Source organism: Phalangium opilio, unplaced genomic scaffold (assembly GCF_054372755.1).
Source record: "Phalangium opilio isolate 3A_F unplaced genomic scaffold, DU_Popi_V2 ptg000070l_1, whole genome shotgun sequence".
Lineage (NCBI taxonomy): Eukaryota > Metazoa > Arthropoda > Arachnida > Opiliones > Phalangiidae > Phalangium > Phalangium opilio.
In genome coordinates this window covers 12,169,320-12,191,453 of record NW_028324182.1, presented here as the reverse complement: position 1 = coordinate 12,191,453, position 22,134 = coordinate 12,169,320, and the positions used below count along the sequence as shown (strand labels likewise).

At 37.0% G+C, this 22,134-nt stretch overlaps 1 protein-coding gene and 1 long non-coding RNA gene across 4 annotated transcripts in view; one reads left to right on the top strand and one right to left on the bottom strand.

Moving 5' to 3' along the window:
- The window catches only part of LOC149661679 (beta-1,4-galactosyltransferase 4-like), a 118,366-nt gene that overhangs the window by 32,482 nt on the left and 63,750 nt on the right, over positions 1-22,134 (bottom strand). The window contains exon 1 of one of the 3 annotated variants that reach the window (XM_089843258.1): positions 517-662. The exons of 1 other annotated variant lie outside the window; for it this stretch is intronic. The gene's annotated coding sequence lies outside the window, so the exon portion shown is untranslated. Of the gene's footprint in view, positions 1-516; positions 663-22,134 lie in introns of those variants that run through there. One more of the 3 variants, XM_089843259.1, reaches the window with a different exon arrangement.
- On the top strand, positions 689-3,562 carry LOC149661689 (uncharacterized). Its single transcript, XR_016368975.1, has 2 exons — positions 689-1,087; positions 1,193-3,562. It is a non-coding gene; the product is annotated as an uncharacterized LOC149661689 (long non-coding RNA).

The window sequence follows — 22,134 nt, the reverse complement described above, 5'->3', positions numbered from 1 at the left end:
TTCCCTAATACAATTTTGCGAGAAAAAGCATTTCTAGGGAAGGATCAAAATGTCTCTTGGCTAATAAATTTTCGCGAGAGAAAAATGGCTCTTATATAGCTTTGGCCCCAGCTAGCTGTCACACGAAATTTAGCCCTAATGAAATTAAGAAGCAAAAGTTAGCCACGTTCACACCTACACTAAATACGAAGTATCGCGCAAAAACAATGCCTAGCTCTAAATTTTGCTTTATTTAAAATCCCATGGAAGAATTTCTAAAAGTGAAATAACAAAAACTAAAAGAATAATAATCTAAACCGACCCATCACGTCTTTCTTTCTTTCCTTTCTTTTTTAGCAGGTTTTAAAATTGGGGACTCTTTTGCGTCGCGTCTCGTGTGGCGGAACAAAAAGCAAAATCTTAATTATCTGAAACGGTGGCTTGCCTTTTTTATTTTCTTTTATTATTATTATTATTTTTTTTAATGTTTTACTTTCTAAAATGATATATAAGACAAATAAAGAAAATAGAACTAACCCCGCAGTGTAGCGTAGCGCGGAGTAATCACTGCCATTTTCTTTTCCAACTGGATTTAAAACGAAACGTGGCTCGTTTGAGTCGAAGCGACAAACGCTTCATTAAACCCAACGAAGCTTTAAATTGGAAAACTCAAAAAACGGTGATTAGAAAGAAAGAGAAAAGGAGGGGATGTCGAAAATTGGAACTTGGTCTCCTCCCCAACCGCCCCTTGGATCCAAAAAGAGGGGCGGGGGAGGGGGCGCACGGGAAGTGATCAAGAGTAGACAACGAAAGCAGAGAGAGAGAAAAAAGAACTTCAAGAAGTTTATATATAAAGAACAAAGAGATTTTTTTGTTTCTAAATCGTTGGAATGATTGGACGCCGTCCACTCCGCACACCCTCGAGCTAGCTCAATTAAAGGTGGATCCCGTGAAGATGCCAAACCCCCGAACGCGCATCCATCTCCATCGAGATCGAAAAGAAGGGAAGAGCAAGAGGAGGATGGAAAAAGTTAGAAATCGTGGCTCAGTGGAGACGAACTGGATTTTGAAGAGATAAAGAAAGCAACTTCTCCAAGATAAAGAACAAGTAGGTTGCTTCTTAAATTTAAATTGATAGAAATCACACACACCCTTGACCTTATTTGAACTTGAAATTTATCTTTGAACTCTATTTCGAACCACTATACTCGAGAATCGAAACAAAGCGTGCATTGATCTCTCTAAAACTCTTCTCCAATCAATCATTCATCACCCGTTTCTCCGGTTTCTTTAGAAGTACTGCCAACTTGTAGATTAATTTTAATTTCAGTTCACGTTTATAAATTATTTGCTTCTGGAACAATTTAACAGGATTCAAACTAATTCCAATAATAAAATAGTAGTTAAGTATGGCGTTTTCATAGATGAGCTATTATGAAAACCGCTTTACCAAAAATGACTGTTTTGGATTTTCATATTGACAATTGATCACACGAGAAACCGCTGTTGATAAGAAAAACGGTGAAATAGGACACAAACCGTTTTAATTCCTAAGAAGGGCTGACCTACCCACAAACCGATGACTCCTGAACGTTCCAATTTAATTACAGGTGATATAAGGACAATTTCACTTCATAGACTCACAAATACTTTTCTCACAAAATTCTACAGAAAAACTCGATTACATAATAAACAACACTAGCTCGGAAAAAATTTGTAACAGGGCTAAAAACCGTTACCCGAAAAAATTGTGAGGGCAAAAAGCGAATGGGCCTCAGTTACAGACGTGACTGGCTAACAATCAAGCCTTACAGACGCCATCAGAGAAGATATAGGGATAAGATAGAGAGAGACAGAGAGGAAACGGAGAACGGAAGCGTGGAATCAAGTCCAAAGAGACTGTAGCTGGCAAGAAGAGATAAGAAGAGAGGCAAGCAAAGGGTGAAGTCTTTCTCTTAACGGATTCGGATCAATCGTGATCAGTTTAGATTTTCACTGACAAGGCAATGCTTACATGAAACGAACAATCGCGTTCCACAAAAGCTCGCGGGGAAAGAAAATGGAAAGGAACGAGACTTTTCATTTTTCACGCGGAATTCGTGCGAGCTTCCTAAATTCCATCCATCTCAGTTGAAACATGGACTTTCAAATAGGACCGGCAAAGAGTATTTTTTTTTTCGACTCCACCTCAGACTTGTAAATAATGATAATTTCTTCCGGAGCCCGCATGCAAAGCTCCTTAACCCTCCAAAGCGCAAAGTGGGCCACGTACTATGCCAAGTCCCTACATTAAAAAAACCTTAAACATTTAACCGGGTGTTGTCCCGTGCATTTTTTGGGTGTCAGATCGAGGCTCTCCTATACCCCCTAGTGGAAGACATCTAATTTATTTTCCCCTCTAACGCGTCTACCTTGTGTCAGGGACAAAGCGCCTAGTTTTCCTATCCCTTATAACGTTTAATATCCATGGTTTTAAATATTCAGTATCTTACGCGTTATCTTCATACGGAAAACAGGCTCTTGAACTTCCAAACGAGAGAAGACAGACACGCCCAATAAAATCTGTTCTCTTTTTCTTTCACCTTTAAACCTAAATGATGAATTTTTTTTTCTTACTCGGATATGTTTGCGAGATGCGGGTTTAATTGAGTGGGGGCTTTTTTGCGTTATTCCATATACACCCGTAAAGTGCTCGAGAGGAAATGGGAATCTGTTTCCTCTCAGGCTTCGTCTTTATATATGATAATTGGATTCGTTTATTTCATTTGGATTCTCTAGCTTCCTTGATTATATAAGACGCGCTAGATCGCGAGATTTAATTTGCTCTGTTAATGGAATCAAAATGAGTTCGCCCACACAAAAATCCTCCTTTAATTCTTCCAAGAATCTTTACCCTGATGCTTAAGTAATTTACCGTTTGCAGAGCAGATTTACTAGGTGTATAGCACGTTCTCAATCGGTGTACACGACTGTACCATTGATTGTACTAAACCCATTACTCGTAAGTCTACCTTTGACAGTGCTAAAATGATTACGAGTAATAAGTAATCGGTGTACAGGGGGCTCCCCGAGTGGTTAGCCCTCGGTTTTACCTTAAAATTACGATAAAAAAAAAAGGAATTCAAACCATATAGTTTGTTTATGTTTAAAGTGCTCAATTAGTTAAGAGCTACGTGCTAAATATTTATCATTAACGAATTTCGCTATAGAGGTTGATTATAGGGGTAACCTTTAGCCTCAAATATCCCAGGCTACAGATTGAATTTTTGATAATTAGACTTGGTTACGACGCGGATGTTTAAAATGTCTTTAATTATCAATTTTACCAAAATACGCTTCATTCAATATTCATAGAATAATCGAATAAATTCACAATGTAAATAAGATCTAAAATAAATACGTTTTTGGAAATCAAACAAGAACTAATTTAAAATAAAATAAAGGCTCTTTGAAGTAACATTTTCTGGATAAATTTGAATTTAAAAAGAAATATTTTTAATTAAATTATTCTGTTTTAAAGTAATATTTTCGATTTTAACTGAAACTTAAATAATAAATTCGTCTTTGAAAAAAAATAAAAAAATATTGCTTCAGATTCATTTTTGATTGTCGCTTGAAGCAACACTATTCCGAAAACCTCTTCTAATTTATTCTACAATTGGATGTGAACCGAAAAATGCGGAATTGCAATAAAAAAAGCGGGAAATCAGATAGAAGAAATAAGACAGACTGTTGCTTGAAGAAAAAAAATTCGCGGTGAATATTGCCTAGAGCGGGCCTCCCCCAAAAAGAATTCCAATTATTTTTTATTGAAGTCGTTTTTATTTTGAAGAAAAAACTTCTTGACGTGGATGGATAAAGAGTTGTTGAGGACGTTGCATTTTCAAATAATAAAAAAAACCACGAAAAGGGCCCCTTATTTCCTAACAACTATTTCGATTAATAGAAGCTTACGTAGAGGTCCCAGAAAATAATAGAAAAAAGGCTTAAATTTCTTCAAAATAGTAGATGTAATTGAACCAATGGATAAAAGGTTTTTTCTCCATAATTTATTTCTTGGTTCTCATATTACACTACCCGCCTTTCCTAATATTATATCCAACTTTTTAGACAAAGTAAATACCGTAAGAGTAAAGAAATATATCCGATTTCGTCCATGGGCGTGAGTTACGAGTCTGAACCAATCAAGAACGTCTCCTGAGAGTTGACGAAGTATAACAGGGTGGTAAGTACAGTCAAGATGGATTTTTATCATCTTCAAAGGATTTTCAATTCGTCAAATAAAAGTCTTAAGGATTTACCTAAATTGGTTTTGACGTAAAAACTATTACCGAAGCGGAAAAATGTGATAATGTCGATAATACTGTTTACTAGTCTTGACCATTTTCGATAATTCTTTTTGTTTAATATATATATATCAGGTCAAAAGGTCAACCCGGGCTGTGCAATGTCTAGTGGAAAATTGAATTGACATATTTTTAGTTGGCGCAGTTTAGAAGTAATGTTTTTATAATAGAAATAAGCAATTGAAATCGAATTGTCCCAAGCCTATTTTCAAGGTTATGAACTATAAACGCAATAGCCTATTATAGGCGAGTTTAGCTATAGTTTGGAGCGTGCTTGCCATAGCAAATAAATCTGCAATACACCACCCAGATTGTGGAATCAAATAATAACTTTAAGTTTCATTCCATTGATAACCGTATCGAATTTCAACCCATCCCATCCCAAATCAAAATTTCACGATTTTCATTTCACAGAACATTCCCGAAATACCTTAAATTAAATCGTGGCAACCCGATGAATAGAAGCGAACAAGATTACTAACAATAACTTGGGCTCCTTTTTCCAATATCAACTCATGTTACTACACATTCATCAACTGTAAACGGATAAAATAGAAATTCCAGTCTGACCTCGAATAGACCACTTTTCTAGGCGAGGGGGGGGGGTAGTGTAGATAGAGGATGAACTACAGTCTGGATCTATAGTTTGGAAATAAACCAATGGGATACGCTGAGAGAAAAAAGCATAGAGAAACGATTTTTATCAAAGGAAAAGAAGCGACCACTACCCGCCAACTTCGACCGAGAAAACCGAACAGTTAATCATTTTTTCTCTTTCGCTCCTTCTTCTCCTATCTTTTCTTCCGTTTCTCTCTTAGAAAGAGAAAGAGAGAGGAGAGAATCTATCGAGAATATATATTTTTCTATTCACGTGGTGCGGGATAAGCCAATATCAGAAAAGCCAGGGAAAAGACCAACTTTTCCCTATATGGGAAAACTACCGATAATAATGGAAACTCCGTGAACTCCCAAAACAACTTTCTTTTCCTTCCCTTCGCCTTGAAATGGGTTATATTTATAGTGTTTGGCAGGAAAATACTAGGATTGTACAAGTCAGTGTTGCCATTTGGGCGATTTCCAAATATTTTTCCGCGGGTTTTCATTACATACTTGTATAATCTCAAAAAAATACATTTTGCCCCTGTATTATAGCTTCACCCTGAGCAGTAAAGTTCGGCGTGATAAACATTTCTACAGGCGTTCTATGGGAAATCCATGCTAACGTTTTGCCCCTATATTTGGGCTTCTCCCTGAACCTAATTGTATTGCTACGTGAAACTTTTGCGCAGGCGCCCTCATTAAATACTATACAGTTCCAAGATGTGATTTTAATTTTAATTATCATTTTAAATGCCATTTTAATTCCTACTCTGATTTTATTGTTTCTTACGAACAATTTTTGAGCTGCTATTTCGAAAGACTATACTTTTATACGGCACAAAAACTCATAATAATTTAAAGATAAGCCTTAATTGTAAATTAATTTGGCATATAATTAAACCTGACTGCTTTAACTACGGCTATTTATAAATAGATTTACGGCTACTACTTTATTATAACATTGCCTGGCAACCATGAATTACAAGTTCGATGGGAAGGGAATCCAGTTGTCGAAAAGAGGAAAGATAGGAACATATTGAATTCGGAGTATAGTCGCGACGTATCAGAAAACGTATATGGGGGTTTTCTGCATTCTACGGTCGATTGGGCATAAATGGGTAACGTCTTAAAGGACGAGCAGAGTAGACGAGGGGAGTGGGACATATCCTTCATACTTCTACGACGACGACACAAAAGAGGACAAGGGCAGTTCAAACAGAAAATTTGCTTTACCCCCACTTTCCTCCTAACCATCGTAATGGGATTCGGAACGCGTTCAGCGATATATTACCGCAACGCGATGTATACGCAGAAATGAGAGCGTCCAGAACTAGGCTTAGGCCTTGGAACTTCTTTCAGGATCCCGGCATCCCTCTACAGCACCGCCCTAATGCGTTTCTAGCGTGAGATACCACCCTTATTTCCTTCAAATGACGCTCTCTCTACATATCAGAACATAAGAATCTATAAGTTATCAAAATCTGAATAAAGGTTCCGGTACAAGAAGAAGATGATTTTCAATTTAGTTCCATTTAGGCCTAATAATGAAGCTCATTTCTTCTGGTGGTGTTTTTTTAAGATTATTAAATTAAAAACCGGTTTAATTTGGTCCTAGGTTAAACACAATTTTTAATTAAGCGAATTGCAGTCACAAATAAGGTGGCCTAACTTTAACCCTGTATGGCTGCTAGCAGCTAGTTTATAGGGAAAGAATGTGTTATCCTCTTATAGCTTTGGGCTAATTTAGTTCTGTTTATATGAAAAAAGAAAAAAAAAATTTTCTTTCTTTTCTGAAAAACTTCTGGGTGGTGGACGGTGTAAAAATAGTAAGAAAAAAATGGTTCCAAATTGATTTTTTTCCCCTAGTATTTCCCCATACCGCACCGATGCTTTCTAAATCTAATAAACTAGAGTAGATTCAATTTTAGGGGGGAAAGGACGCACGAGAAACTGCATCCTCCGAGAATCGATTTTTAGAATCCTACGGTCGGTCGTCCTCATCGGACGTTTTTCGTGAAACTCCTATGGATTCTTTTAGATAGAGCGGGAAATGCTTCCACTCTCTCTCTCTCTCAAACACGCCCTTGTAACAAACTAAACTCCTTAAAGACGCTTTTTAAGGTACACGCCTCCCTAATGAAACGGGGACTCAAAAAAAAAAAAAGATCTAGGGATGCTGAGAAGGTGACGTATACGCTAAGGGACATATCAACCCGAACAGGAATAAAATAAAAATGGACACTTTCGTAATTGCAGGCTCATTTAGATTTTCACTTAATTCTTTTATTTTCAATCTTAAACCCTCAAAGAATGCAAAGGTAATTAAGGAATAGAAACTGTGGCCACTGTCGTCTTAGTTTGTCTCAAACTGACCAATGAAAATCACGTGATAAAAGAACGTATAGCTTTGTTTGCCCTAACTAAGTCTATTAGAAGAAAATTTAGACTAATAATATCAAGGCAATCGTGTTTTAAAATCCTTGAAATGCCCAATCACTAGCAATCAATGCCAGGCGTCGGAGTAAAAAAAACTTCACAAAGTAACTATGCACTGCAGATCCAATGTTTTCTTTATACAGTGCACGGAGTTTCCATTCCTTACTCTTTACATTCTTTGACATCTTGTACTAAAAATAGGGTTTGCTAATTGAGACTCCGTGTCGAGCCTAAATAGAGTTTCATTTACGTCCTTTAGAAAGTGAAAAGAGAGAAAGAGTTTGGGAGATTTTTTAGTAATTTTGTTCGTCTTTCTGTCGATAATATCATTCAAGTTTGAGTACTTCACTTCTCGGAGTTTCTTTAAAACTTTAAAACAAAGAGTCGAGTAGGATGAACTCGTCAACTAAGTGGAAAGAGACGACTTCGGCAATCAACCCAACTACCTCTGACTCCGAGTAACTACCATCCTCCTGTACACGTCTTCTTTTACAAGTTCGCCAACCCAGTGTGGCCCATCCCTTTCACTGATCAAACAAACCAGCCAGAAAAATCTAGTCGAGCTAGGCCTTCCAACTCAATCCATTGGAAAAGAGTACATACACCGCGAAATAAAACTGATTAAACAAGTACGGCCTCGTAAAAAAAAGGGATCCGTCGGAGGAGGGGAGACGGACGGACATACGAGGGATTCGGTGATAGAACGAAATGTGACGTATACAGCTAAAGGATGGTAAAAAGGAAATAGGGAGACGTCTACGACACAGCAGCGTACGAAGCAATTTAGAACTGTCCCGTTTTTTGTCGAACAAAGGAAAAAGAATATAAGAGAAAGAAACGGAGACGTCAAGAACCTCGAATGTGCCTTGCCCCGAAGCCTGCTAGTGACAGAAACGTGAAATTTAGAAAATTATTCTTGGCAGTACACTAGTAGTGTATACCATACTGACTCCTAACTCTCTGTCCATCCACTTACTTACAGGGTGTTATTGTTGGTGCCTGGTTCTTCTGAAGTAGGCCTTAAGATGCTTTATAAACGACCAAGAATCACGTGAAAATGTTCGGATACGTAAACATTTACATGAATATGCAACGAGAATCACTTTCATATAAATAGTTAAGACAATTGTTAGGTCTTGAGGACACGTACTCGGACTTAGGGGGCCCATATAATACGAACCTAAATTCATACCACGATGGCTTATGAATTTGATATAAAATCTCTGAGCATACGCAACACCCTGTACATGAATATTTCATCCATCCCAACTCGCGCCCTACAAACGTTGGGCATAAAATATATCTTCCTAGAGATATTTTTCATTATTATATCATACTCCTCTTTGCAAAATACCAAAAGCTGTGGCGGATTGACACCCCATGTATAACGCCATAAACATTAAAGCAGTCGATGCAAACTCTTCTTGCTCTTGATTCTCAGAGGTTATAAAACTTCTGGAGTCTCGGGGTATACCCTAACGAAATAGCTTAGGAAAAATGCTTAGGCTTCCCTGGACTGACCAGCTAGCAGCACCAAAACAAAGTGCACTTCTGACATAAAAACTAGCGAACATTTTTCTCTTTTTTCTTGGGGAGTGGGGAGAAGAAAAGGAAGTGTTTAACCTTCCGGTGTCTTAGACGGCGATGGAAAAAGACCGCATTCTGTCCGCAGACCACTTCTATGGGTTTACGACCCTGGGCAGACCTTATTTTTTTACAGAGGCCATAAGCCAAGTTGAAGTTAAGCGAACGAGATAAATATAAAAATTCCATGAAATTTTCAAGAGCTCTACCAGGAAAACATCTTAGTTTTTACGAAAGCTGTCGTATAAGCGTGAATAACTTTATATTTCTCTGTATATACTTGAATTCGAAACGTCTCGTTGACTAAAATAAGTTAGAAACTTGATGTCGGTATGTTTTTGCTCAAAGCTTCAAAGCTGAATATTTTCTGAAGTAGATTTGGGCCCATAATTAAGGATATTACAGGCAGCGTTTTCGGCTTATTAGACATACCACATTTTGATTCGTGGTTGCAATTGAACTTAGCGTGAGTTTTTTTTTGACGGTAGTGGATATTTTGGAGACGAAATTTGGACTGATAATTCCCATTGAAATAAATAAATAAAAAACTGTCCTACATTTTACTCATATACTTCGGGGAATACAACTTAAATATATATTTGAGATTGTTTTGGAAAACATGGTAGGTAGCTTGATATGATCGATTCAAATCCTGCCAAAGAAATAATGCATGTTTTGCATAAATAAGGCAAGCAGTCGATCACGTTGTTTACGAGTTGTTTAGAGCTTTACCTTTTCAATATTGGTTTTGCTGTTATAATAAATTCGCCAAATAACAAGGAAAAAATAAATAACTGAGGTAAACCAAACATTAGGAATACAATACCAGACTCGTATTCGAAATAAACCAAAAACCTTTCGATTTACTAAACAACCCCATAGGGATATTTTGTTTCAAAAGAAAAATATTGCACGGAATAACAAATTTGCTTTTCTCGTTTTCGTTTCCGTGTACAGATATTTTATATTTCGATTTTAAGATTGTTATGGGTGGGTTTGCTCCAAAATTCCGGGTGCACGTGGCTGACACGAACGTACTCTAATATTTGTATGAAATATAAGTGCATCTTGAAACCTCTTCTAAGTTTGCGTACATTGGTAACATTAGAAAATATAATATAGAATGTTTTTTCATCCGATTTTTTTTAAAAAAAGATCCAGAATAAATCTTTTTCGACCATCGAAAGGGACTTGAGGAGAAATCGATGACGATACCTTCAACCGAATAAATACCTTTTCAATTTTGCTAAAGCTAACATCCATTCAAGAGAGGTTGAAACGCAACAATATTCTCCCTTTAACTTTAAACACTTCTTTCACAATGATTATGTGAAATTCTCCTCGAGATCAAGTTACTCGCAAATAAAAATAAAAAATCCAGACGAAATTTTTTCGCAACCAATATTCCATTTCACCCACTCTTTTTTGTATAAAAATTTGAAACCTTATAAATCTGGGGAGGTATTTGTCTTATAGAAACTATATATTTTATGGGAACCCGCGTAAACCCCGATATCCCAAATGGAATCTGAGTCTCAGGGAAAAAAACCTGAGCTTAATATATCTTAAATTTATATATATATATATATATATTTTTGAGAGGGAAGATAGGAAAGAGGGATAAACATTTATTAGATCGATGAAGGCTTTTATACTTTTTCCTCATCCCTTCGATATATTCTTTCCTTAAGCCTTGGCTAAGTAAAAAAAAAAACAAAAAACCTAAGAATAATACTTGGAGCACAAGTCCACTGTGACGTTGATATGTTTTCGTAAGTTTTCGTAACGCAAATATTTTTATAATAAAAATATAATATAACCCTTAAATATTAATTTCTTATAATAACTATAAGCAGGAATTCATACAGCTACGAGGAATAATTGTGTAGCCTTTTGTGAGAAAGTATGTATGACGAATTTCACCTAGCGAAAGGCGTCCGAATTATGATGCGCTACAGATTGCCCGGCCCACAAAACCAGCTTAGAAATTAGTATGAGATACATAGTGGCACATGATTCCTAGTAGCTGTATGAATTCCAGCCATACTTCTTCCCAAAAGGCGTTGAAGTAGTTCTGCGGCTAACATATTTAAAAGTATATTAATAAAAGGTTGTTGTTAAATTCAGACAGGGATGTTACGTTTAGCTCTAATTAAGTTGTCAGAAACGTCATGAGAGATGGAGATCTTGATGACTTTATATTAACATATTTCTGTTAGGGGCTCAGTATGACACTAAGGTAAATATTATTAACACTATACGCCAATTCAAGTGGATCTAAGGACCTCAGAGGATGGGTGGGTGGTGGTTGTGGACTACGTGACCTCATTTTCGCTAAGCCTATTTTAAGGCAGGACACGAGTATCCCAAGGGTTAGTTTATATTTAATTATCGACGTTCTGGGAAACGATGGGAGAAGGGAGGAGCATTAGGGGTATTCGCCAGAAGCGAAAGGGTTTAATCCGGTCACCTTTTCCGAACGCGTCTAAGAGTACCGGAAGGCATATGATATCAGATACCAAAGGCCTATCTTAAAGAAGAAAGGGAAACAATTCTTAGATCCGGAACTAAATCATATTATCTTCCTCCCAAAATTGATGGAACTGAACTAAACTGAATCGTTGAGGCGAGTATCTCTCTACCTATGATAAAATAAAAGCAAAAATTGCCAGAGATGTCATAAATAGGTAAAACAAAATCCTTTCAAAGCTAGAAAAGAGCTTGAATCCAGAATGAAGATAAAAAAAATTCGCTAACCTGACTGGAAAAAAAATAAAATGATGAAAACTCCAGTGTTTATGTTAATGAAAGCGAGAATAAATCAAAAAGTTCATTTCAAAAGGATGATAACGCGATTCAAATTTGGTACTGGAAATAAACCTTTTTTCGAAATGAAACCTAAGGGTGAGATAAAGGCAAAGGATTTACGGTTAAAGATAACAATGGTGAGATATGGGAGCCTTTATTTCTTGGCATTTAAAAATAAAACAAGAAGCTTCCGAAAAGGCCCTGTTTGAATAAAAGGAAAAAGAAGGGCTCGAGGGCCGAAAGAAGTGAAGAATAAAAAAACATTGTCGCAAAACAAAACTTCAACAACCATGCAATTCAAATCCCCAGCAGCTGCCAGAGGAATACCTAATTTATAAAATATACCTAAACAAACCTTACTAGGCTACAAACAGACGATGACATTATTTTTTTTTTTCTTATAATAATATTGACAATTGGTGTTCAGGGTGGATATACAGCCAGGGGTAAGAGTAAGACGCCGTTTGATTTGGGATTTTTCTTTTAAAAATTTTTGTATAAATATTCCATTAACAACAACAGAATTCATTCTTGTTATACAGAAATTTACGCTTGTAAAAATAATCTGAATGCCATTTACGCTCGCTCATATAGTCAGTCTATTTAAAGCCAGGGGCGTCTAAATTATGGTGGTTTAACCATGAACTTTGTATTTCTAAAGAGGACGAGCATATATCGGAGTTCGGAGCACAGAGAGCGTATCTCATCTATCTCTGATAAATATAAAGTGCGTTTAAACAGTGATGTGAACGCTCTAGTAGCATTTTGTAGCGTCAAGGCCCCCTTTTCACATCCCCTATGAAGTATTTACTAATTCAAGACCAGCAAGGATAGCTTAATATCTAGTATACCAAGGTCATTGGCATTTTCACAGCGCTGTTTAAAGCAAAGCATGTGGTGAGACTAAATGAGATGTTTTCCTCTAAGCTCACTGTTGCTAGTCCTTTTACGAAATACAAAGTCCTTAGTTTAACATTCTAGAGATAGAAACAAAAATTGTCAGACACAACCGAAGGGCCTGTATAGAAGTGTTCCAACTTCACGCACCAGTGTCCAGGGAAAAGCCAACTACTAGGCGTAACAAGCTGAAACACACCTCTATGATATTTTTAAAGATATAAACCTAACCTTTATTTTTAGCCCTAGCCAACGGTAAAATAACTCGCTTAATTAATGCGAAACCTTTATATATTACACACTATCTTATTTTTAATCTCTACAGTCAGAAGTAGATTATCCTGAAGATGTGTTGTATAGTATGATGCAGAATTTTTCCTGATATTCAGATTGAAGTAATGCGGTAACTTCTAATTAAACTATTTCCCCTTCTGCTTCCGCGCATTTTATAATCCGAGGCTTTAAAGCAAGCACGTTCTGAACTTATATCTGGACACTAAAACTTATTTTAAACGAGACTAAGGGGGTGGATGGTATTATACGAAATTAATCGTTGAACCCTTGCTCTTTTTATAACCCAACCAATATAACTTGACCCCGAATAAAATTAAAGAATGAGCTAATATAAAAATTTAACTTCGGTGCCAAGAGCGTTACGTTCATGGGTATACAATATAAAAGCTTTTAAAAACGGGTGGAGCGCCGGTATATTCGATGTTACCTGTATGTTACGTAAGAGAGATAAAATGGTATCACACCGTTTGATTATGGTCACCAGTAACATCGAACCTTAGATAAAATTGAAGGGCGCTTTTTCAATTACCATTGTTTGCTTTACGTGCATTGCCTTAAGGCTGGAAAAGTAATAAACAAACCTAAGCCTATTTAACTCGATAAAACTAATTAGTCTACAACGATAGGAAAAGTTTTAAGAGCCTCGTAAAAAGTTCTAACTATATTTAAACCCTTCTATTTTTTTTTAGAAGTAATTTTCTCAATTTCGGAAGAACGAAAGTCTTCAGGGCTCGCGATAAATTCAAGGGGTCGTTAAATGTGACGGAAGAAGGCCTAGCTGGTATTTTGTAATCATTCCTTTCGCTCCGTATTTTTTTTTAACCCTAAGACAATCATTGAGGCGCGAAGGGATCGAGGAAGGCCGGCGCCCGACACAAAAACCAATCAGAAACCAATAAAAGATTATTAGTCTCTTTTCCTTCCTGTCTGAATGCGACATTCCTCAGAGTTAAAGGGGTCTAAACTGATACAATTGGAACAAAGGCTTAGTGTTGAGAATTTTTTTTTCTTCTTTCTTTTCAGTGTTTTGTCATGGGTTAAGGATGATCGAACAAAAAAAGATTCGACTCGCTATAGGATGCGCCACTCCCTATTCCAAAAAGTATAATTTTTTATACTAGTGTCGCCTGGAATGTGGAAAGTCTCGCGTGAAAAATAGAAAAGGTACTGGACATAAGAAAAAAATCCGTTGTTTTCTTCTAGTAGACGACGTAAAATAATAACAATGAACGGTAGTGCGTGTTTTTTCTTATGTCCTCTACTTCTTATTTTTTCACGCGAGTATTTTCAATTCAAATTCTACTTTTTAGTGTGGGGAGTTGCATATCAAGTCTTTTTTGCTCACGGATATTTTATCCATGGCATGGTTTCAAGTCAGAGATATGATGTTGTAAGTCGATTGGAATAAAACATTAATTAAAGCTTACTAAATTCACTTTATAGAACGCTAAATTGTTTAATAGAATATAAACTATAGGAACCTGTTAAGAAACTCTCATAGGTTTGGTTTTCTCTCATTCGTCGTCCCAGAATTCAAGGCAATAATCTTATTTTCTCCGAGTATAGTTCATTTATACAGAATCACTCACCGGAAGTTTTTCGATTAATTTTCTTAATTGTCATTGACATGTACCTTGCTATTAAGGGGGGGGAGAGAGAAGAAGAGTGTAAGAGGCGAGTAACTCGAGAATCACGATGGAATTGAAATGAACGAGAGAAAGCACTGCTCGGATGTAGTAAAGCAATCGAATAAAAAAAGAAAAAAGCCTTTAGTTTGAAAAGAAGAAAGAATAAAACCCCTTCTGGAAGTATTACGTTGTAAGAAGTAGTAAGACTTTGGGTGGTATTAAGGTTCCGCCAATTCTAGTAAAACCTAAGCCTCGGTCGCGGCGTAATTAATGGTTTTCTCCTTCTCCTTAATTAGCGGAATTAAGTGCTTATCGGCATACTTTAAACCTTAATTGGGTCAGAACGCGACTTAAAACATCTTACGCGGTTAGGCCTAACCATACCCACAGCGACACTACTCAATATTGTTACGTAACTTAGAACGTGTGAAATGTAACATTTATTGTTGCCCCTGAACAGCAGCGCTTAATGAGGGCGATATAGTCTAGGATTCGTCTAAACATAAAATGTAATAACCCTGACTTTATGAGTCACAGGGTATATCCTTGTGCCCTTCTAAAATAAAACGTGAGTTTAAACACAAAGAAACCCTTTTAAAAGTTTCGGAATCATTATAAGTGGAAAAGAAAACTGTAAAACCCTTTCTTCTTTTTGCCTCAAGACTTGGGAATTGAATTCCCCTTTTTCTCTCTTAGAAATATCTCGAAGAAACTGTAGAAATAAACAAAAAGATCGGGGGGAAAATAACTAGGATGGATTAAAGGGCTAGACATAAAAAGGGACGCCCTCGTGTCTGGAATTCTATCATTTCTTAAAAAGAGCGAAAAGGAAAGGATAGAAAGAGAGGTGTCACACTGATCCGTAGACAAAAACTTCAGTTGAATCGTATCGTGTGACATAGGCCTACCCTTTTAAGATATATTTTTTTACGGGGTCTTTTTACCACAGAGAGGTCTTAAGAGAATACTAGAAAACCATTTTGAGGATGAAAATCTGCCACAGTCGCCAAGGGAATTTAGAGTCTACATTTCTTTAGGATAAAACCTTTTAAACATGTTGCCACCGTCGCAACTTTATAATTCTTTAAGTTAACATTTTTACACCGAAATGTTACTTATATATATCTATCTATACAAGAACTTTGCAATAATGGGGTAGACTATATAGAAATCTTCTTTCCATAAATGCATGGCCACCAATCGTGACATCACATTTAAGTTCCGCGGAAATACTCTGTAACTTTACAAGATATTCCGTTCGTCACAAATAAATAAGCTAGTACTATTAGATAACCCGGTTTGGTTTCATAGCAATAAATCCGGGAAAGTACTTTTTACAAAGGCTTAAAATGTTTGAAAAAAAGAAGGTTATTTCTCCTTCCTTTGGACGGAACGTGGCTAACACGAAGCTAAACTTTCTTCCATTATTTCTTTGACGCGAATCGCGATTGGCGAAACGAACAGTAAAGTATATTGGAAGTTTTTCCATTCCCGAAGTTGGTTGGTGTCAAGGATACCTGAGCTGAGTAACCCGTCAGATAAGTCCTTTAGTTCATGAGAGGCTATCTAACCGTTGGAAGGGAGTCTTTCGCGCCAGATAAGACTACAAATATCACGTCCGTCCTCCATGGTCCCAATTTATTTTTTTCTCCTCTTTCTTCATTTTCAAGTATGGATTTAAGTCTTAAGAGTGCGGGGTATAAGTCTTAGGAAATGGCTGGGATTAGAGTTCTTAGAGAGGGAAAGAGAATAACCACGTTCGGAACGGTTTTGCAACGGCTTTCCGGAGAAGGAGTATTTCGTTTTTGACAATCTAAAGTCTTATTAATCGTTACCAAGGCTTTTTCCCTTTACTAGCTTTACAAATTTACAGGGTGATTCGAGACGCGTCTTATCACGTGACTATACTATTATTAATGAACGCGTAGCTGCTTCTCGGGTTGGGTCAAATGTCAAGGGTCATTCGTATAATGCCCACATGGCGAAATTCAATTAATACATTATGGCGCATAGCTCCGGAAGTTAATATTTTAAAACACAAGAAAACAATTTCGTTCCAATAGCCTACGTTGTTAGTTATATCTAGAGCGATTCTTAGAACCAGTGAGAACGGATAAGAAGGAGAATAAAAGAGGGATGGTAACTATAACGGCACGCGTGCACCTACATCGACACACAGCCGAGGAGCCAGACGTCACGTGATCCGTTAAACTACTGGCCGTAAACAAACTTCTCTGATTTTTGTTTTCCCTCTCTGTTGCGTCGAATGCGCATGTACAGCTCGGTACCGGTTTTAAAAGGGGGCGGGGGGCTGATGGAGAATTCTGTCTCTCAAGAGTCTCCTTTTTATACTTGCTCACTGCTAGAAAGAACCCTGTACACTGCTAAGAATAAAGTTTCTAAAACAAAGAGATGCACTCAGTGGAGAAATACGAAAACAAATTGTATTTGTAAAGCCTTTTTAAAAGACCTTTGCCAATGGCTAAACGAAACAAAACTTGAAGGAAGAAAAGAGAGTTTCTCCTTCGTTTCTGCTACATAAAAGTCTTCCCCATCCATCATATATACCAAGGGGTGTAACCCCTCTAATGTTACGAGAAGGAAATAATTTTTTTCTTTTCACCTTATAGCCTATTTAGTTTTTGAGCGAGGGTGAAACGTATATACGTGAAAAACGACACACTGGGGAATATTTACGGGGAAATATTAGGAAATCTGTCATTATTCTTTATATAAGGAATCATTCATGACATTTTTACGCATTATTCTTTCATATATACGACTATCTTTAAGAGATTACAATGTCAAAACCTGTAGGTAAAGTCCCTGAAATTTTTCATTTAACGTTGAATTATACAGGGTGTTTCTGAAACGTCTGTCAGAATGTTCCCTTTGTACGATTCCGAGTCTATGACATTTTACTATACAAATATAAATACCTGGAGTGAAATTCCCACGCTATTTTTATTTATATTAAAGTCCTATCTCCATCCTTGATTTTTAAACTGTAGCTAGGTCTTTCTTACTATAAATACCACGCGTCTATAGAAGCAATGAAAACGGGTATCTAAGGCCGATACAATAGAAAATGCCCTTATTCATTAGGTAACCCTGGCTACGAGGAGAGTTAATTTTTAGCTATATCCTTTCGCAATTAGAACCTTTTAGTCTTTCCCCCAAATTTTTGGGGGCTTAGAGAGATAATTTGGTGGTAGGTAGCGCACGAGTATATGGCACGATACGCTCGAGGTGATTTTTAATTAAGGGAGAGTCTCTTTCATCTCTCTCTTCGAGCCTTATAGAGACGAACATCAAAAATCCCTCTAATATACAGAGTGAAGAAGAATAAATGGTAAAAGGTTAAACAGTACGAAGGCGAAACGAGCTGGCAACGAAAAGAGTAACCTTTATAACTAATTGGGACAAAACCTCCAGACCCGCGGACCAAAAGGAGTAAGTATAGTGGAGAGAGAGAGTATAAACAAAATTGCGTTGTTACAAATGAATTTTATCAGAGAGGAAGTACTCTCTGTAGGGAGCACGCATATTCCTTCTTACAAATACTCTGTATATGATACTCAAATTAGTATGAAGACCTAGGAGTGTAAAACATTTGCAACGGATTAATTTTAGAATTTCCGAGAAAATGCTATTATTATTCACGTTACAAAGGCTTATTTTTAACTTAAAAGATCAAATTTTAAGGCGCCTAGTTGCTTGTCTGTTTACGCGTGGGCCTTAAATGGTAATTCCCCCTTTTATCCTTTGATAAAGGCATAAAAATTTAATAGCACAGGCTGAAAGTAAAGTTTACAGTTAGAAAATTAAATATTTGAAGCTGATTAAGGATGCATTAAGGTCTAAAGAAATTCCAAGAAGTCCATTATCAAGTTAAATAATTCTGCTAAGGATACGTAAGGGTCGAAAGCGCACGTATTAGGAAATGTATTCGAGAAAGGGACAACCATTAGAACATTTATAACGATACGAGCTTCATTACATTTTAGCTTCACCCTAAAAATTGACCTTAAGATCCAAAACTACAGCGACGTGAACTGTCAGAAAATCGTTACCAAGGAATATACCCACTAAGTTCAGGGCGAGGGAAATAAATATTTCTTTGAAGTTATACGAAAAAGAACGGTTGAAGATGGTGAGATGAGCCAGTGTGTTATGAGCTTAGAAAATATATGCTAATGGTTAAATCAATATCAGACAGTCTCGTGCCCTCGAGGTTCCTTGGTAAGGCACCCCCGTATAATCAGGGTATATCATACTATAGAGGTTAAGAACGGAAGGGTGATTCTCACTCAGTTCTCGAGAACAAATTATTTAAAATGTCAAATTTAAATCCATGAAAAATCTACAGCGGTATCGGTTCACTAGTCAAAAGAATTGGAATGTCAGTGAAATTAACGTTTCAAAAGAAGGCCCCCTCCCCATCCTCATTTCTCGTCCTCTTTGTTAATTTCCATGACGACCATTATTGGTTCCCCAGCCAAATATAGGTCCGCCACCTCTAACGACAAATCAGCCCTTTCTTTTCCATTATTCATTGCAATTCCTATATAGAAAACTATGGGTGTAAAGACGTACGTGAAACGCCTTCGCTTTGATCCAGCCGGAGGTATTCTCGAATTGGACTTAAAGCCAAGGGCGCATTGGGTGTGGTGTACTGACGACATGGGCTAGCTGTAACGTCATTTCTGATTGCGAGATAGAATTTGCTTCATTTCTCAGAATGTTAATCGATTTGGTATCAAAGATATATGCCGTATAGCTAAATGAATGTAAAATGGGCGATGTTAATTCATCTTGCCGGGAAGATAAAAGGGCCGGGAATGAGTAAGTGATGATCAATACGTAAATTACTTTCAAAGGTAGGTTGAATTGATCTGACTGCAAATACTGGAATTGTTTGATTTGCCTATAGTCAGAAGAGATTTTCACCCAACGTGCTACAACCCCTTTAAACTTTTACGTATAAAAACTAAACTTCCAAACGATATTGATTACTATTCACAGCGTCCAGTAAAAGAACCATTAATAATTCACCTTCAAAACATTCGTAAACAAATCATTATCTAGACCTTATTGTGAAAAAGTTCTGATAAAAGCTTTACGAATAAACAAACTTGTTTTTAAAGAAACTTATATAAAAAACATTATTTATATATATTTTTTTCCAATGATGGGAATCATCGTGGAACGAATGCGGTATGATGTACGATTGGTCAAGAGCTGCAGCGTATAAATAGCGCCCTTGATTGGATCGTATACACGGAGAATAAATAACAAAAAAAAGAAGAGCACAAAGCGAAATGTTTAGCCTCATTAATTAAAAAAGAAGAAGGAACTGCTTTTAGAGGTCTTCTGACAAGAACAGCTGGCTCGTTACCCATGAGCTTGAGAAACGTCGATTGGATACTAATCCAAAATCAGATTAAACCAAAACTAACTAAAACATCCTAACTTCTGCAGATGAAACTGGCTAATGTCCAGTCCCTTTACTAGTTACTTGGATAAGGGGTTGTCGATAACGACGTATGACTTTTTGATAAGTCCACATGCATTCTCCCTTAACCACGGTCCCCTATTGTATACTACATCCTGGTATCACTTAACATCAAAACCCACAAAGAAATAGCCCCAGTAGACTCTGGCTTCAATGTCAGTTGACTCGAGTCATAATGTAAAGATAGTTCAAGAAATGTCCGGAGTAGGAGATGAAACTTTGATATACCTAAGCGGAAACTGGATAAATTTTGCATATATTAAAAAAAGAGATATTCCACGTCTACAAACATTAAATATTAAAGTTGAAAGGGTATATACATATTTCGGGATTATAGTGACATACTTCGGTCATGCGAGTAGAGAATATTTGTTTAAATTTCTAAAGGACAACGAACGCTACTCGTAGCGGGAAAGGAAGACTAAAATTCCAGAAGTTTGCAACTTTGAAACAAAAGGCTCCTAGATTTCGGGGTGCATATTTGACGGATTGAAAATCATTAGAAGAATAGTTAGGCCTAAAAGTACAAGAGCAAAAATAAGGTAAAGCTGACGGGGGAACTTACTAAATCGCGAATGGCAAGAGTTACAGCTAGTAGCGCAGTGTGTGACGGGAGGGTCAGGAGGTCGACTTATGAATATTGCATGCTCACGGCGCGGCAGTGGCCAAGAAAATTTGCATTTATCAGAGAGAGATTAAATTTAAGCGGCACAAACGCCGGGTTGAGAGGAAAAGCGGGAGAACGCGGAGCGTGGAAACGAACAAAAGTTTTCGCCATCCGCCTGAAACCTCGCCTCCTAATAGCGCCGAGTTGGTAATTACTAAGAGGAATGAGATGCGAGGAGAGGTAGACCAAAAGGATGGACGCGGAAAGGGGATTCTCTTTAGCATCTACTCGCTTGAGCTAATAAAGCGAACTTGGACGGGGACCCATAATCGCGCCCATTGCAAGCTCTAAACACATTGCTTCTAGAAAGTTAGTCAAAACCATAGTAGCAACTCTCTCACTCTTTCATATATTAAAACCCATTCGTCAGCGACAAAAGTTACAGAGTTGGCGCCTTTTGCTTCTTTATATCGCGCCAAGGCTATAGTTTGGGAACGCTTCTAGTCGTTACACTTTTGCTTTTATCCTGGATATTAGAGGCTCTCACTAACTGACAAAGACACTCTTCTATGATTTTGTAGGTCAAACTATTACCATCTCCGAAGCTTAGGCCATTTCCAATAAAATGTTTAAAGAGAATTTGTTTTAAAACAACACAGGACGTCGTAAATATTTCACCCACGTCATAAATCACAATCACATTAGGTTTTAATTCCGAGGAATTATATTTTGTCCTACTTTGAATTTCCAACGTCATGAAAGACGAGTTTAGAGGACTACCTTTATTATGCGAAAACATTTAAACGGAAATTTATACACAATTGGGCTTCTCTCTCTCTTTCTAGGGCTTTCTAGTTAAGGTGACCCGAGCGTTGAATCTATTCGCTGAGATGGACTTAATTTTCAAGAGAAGGACATAGCCGGAAGAAACTCGACCTGATGATTGTCGCTTGGTTTTAAATTTCCTGTAATCTTAGAAACTTGTAAATTAATTTTATTCCTCGCTTGTTTTCAAGGAGGAACTGAAAACAAAACTTCCCACGAAGGAGGATACCTTAACGTCACTGAAAATGCAAATATCTTGGCTCATAAACTGGATTCGCAAGCCAAGTTGATTGAAAATTTAGCTCCCTTTTAAATAAACAATTCAAGTGAAATGGAAAACATGATCTTATAAGTCTTATTTTCGTCTCCATCTTTATTCTACAGGGCCGGTAGGCCCTTATAGATATGACTTGATACCCTTCCGTAATGTTATAAACATATGTTCTAAAGATAGAAAAAATACTATGACAAAAATACAAAACTGCTGCCTCATTTCGAAAAAGAAAAAAATAGAAGACCATGAGTTGGTATATTTCTCAAAATTTCGATTAATTAGTGGATTTGCAGCCATTACCGCTGAATTATCTTTTATCAGATTATCTATAATTAAACGTT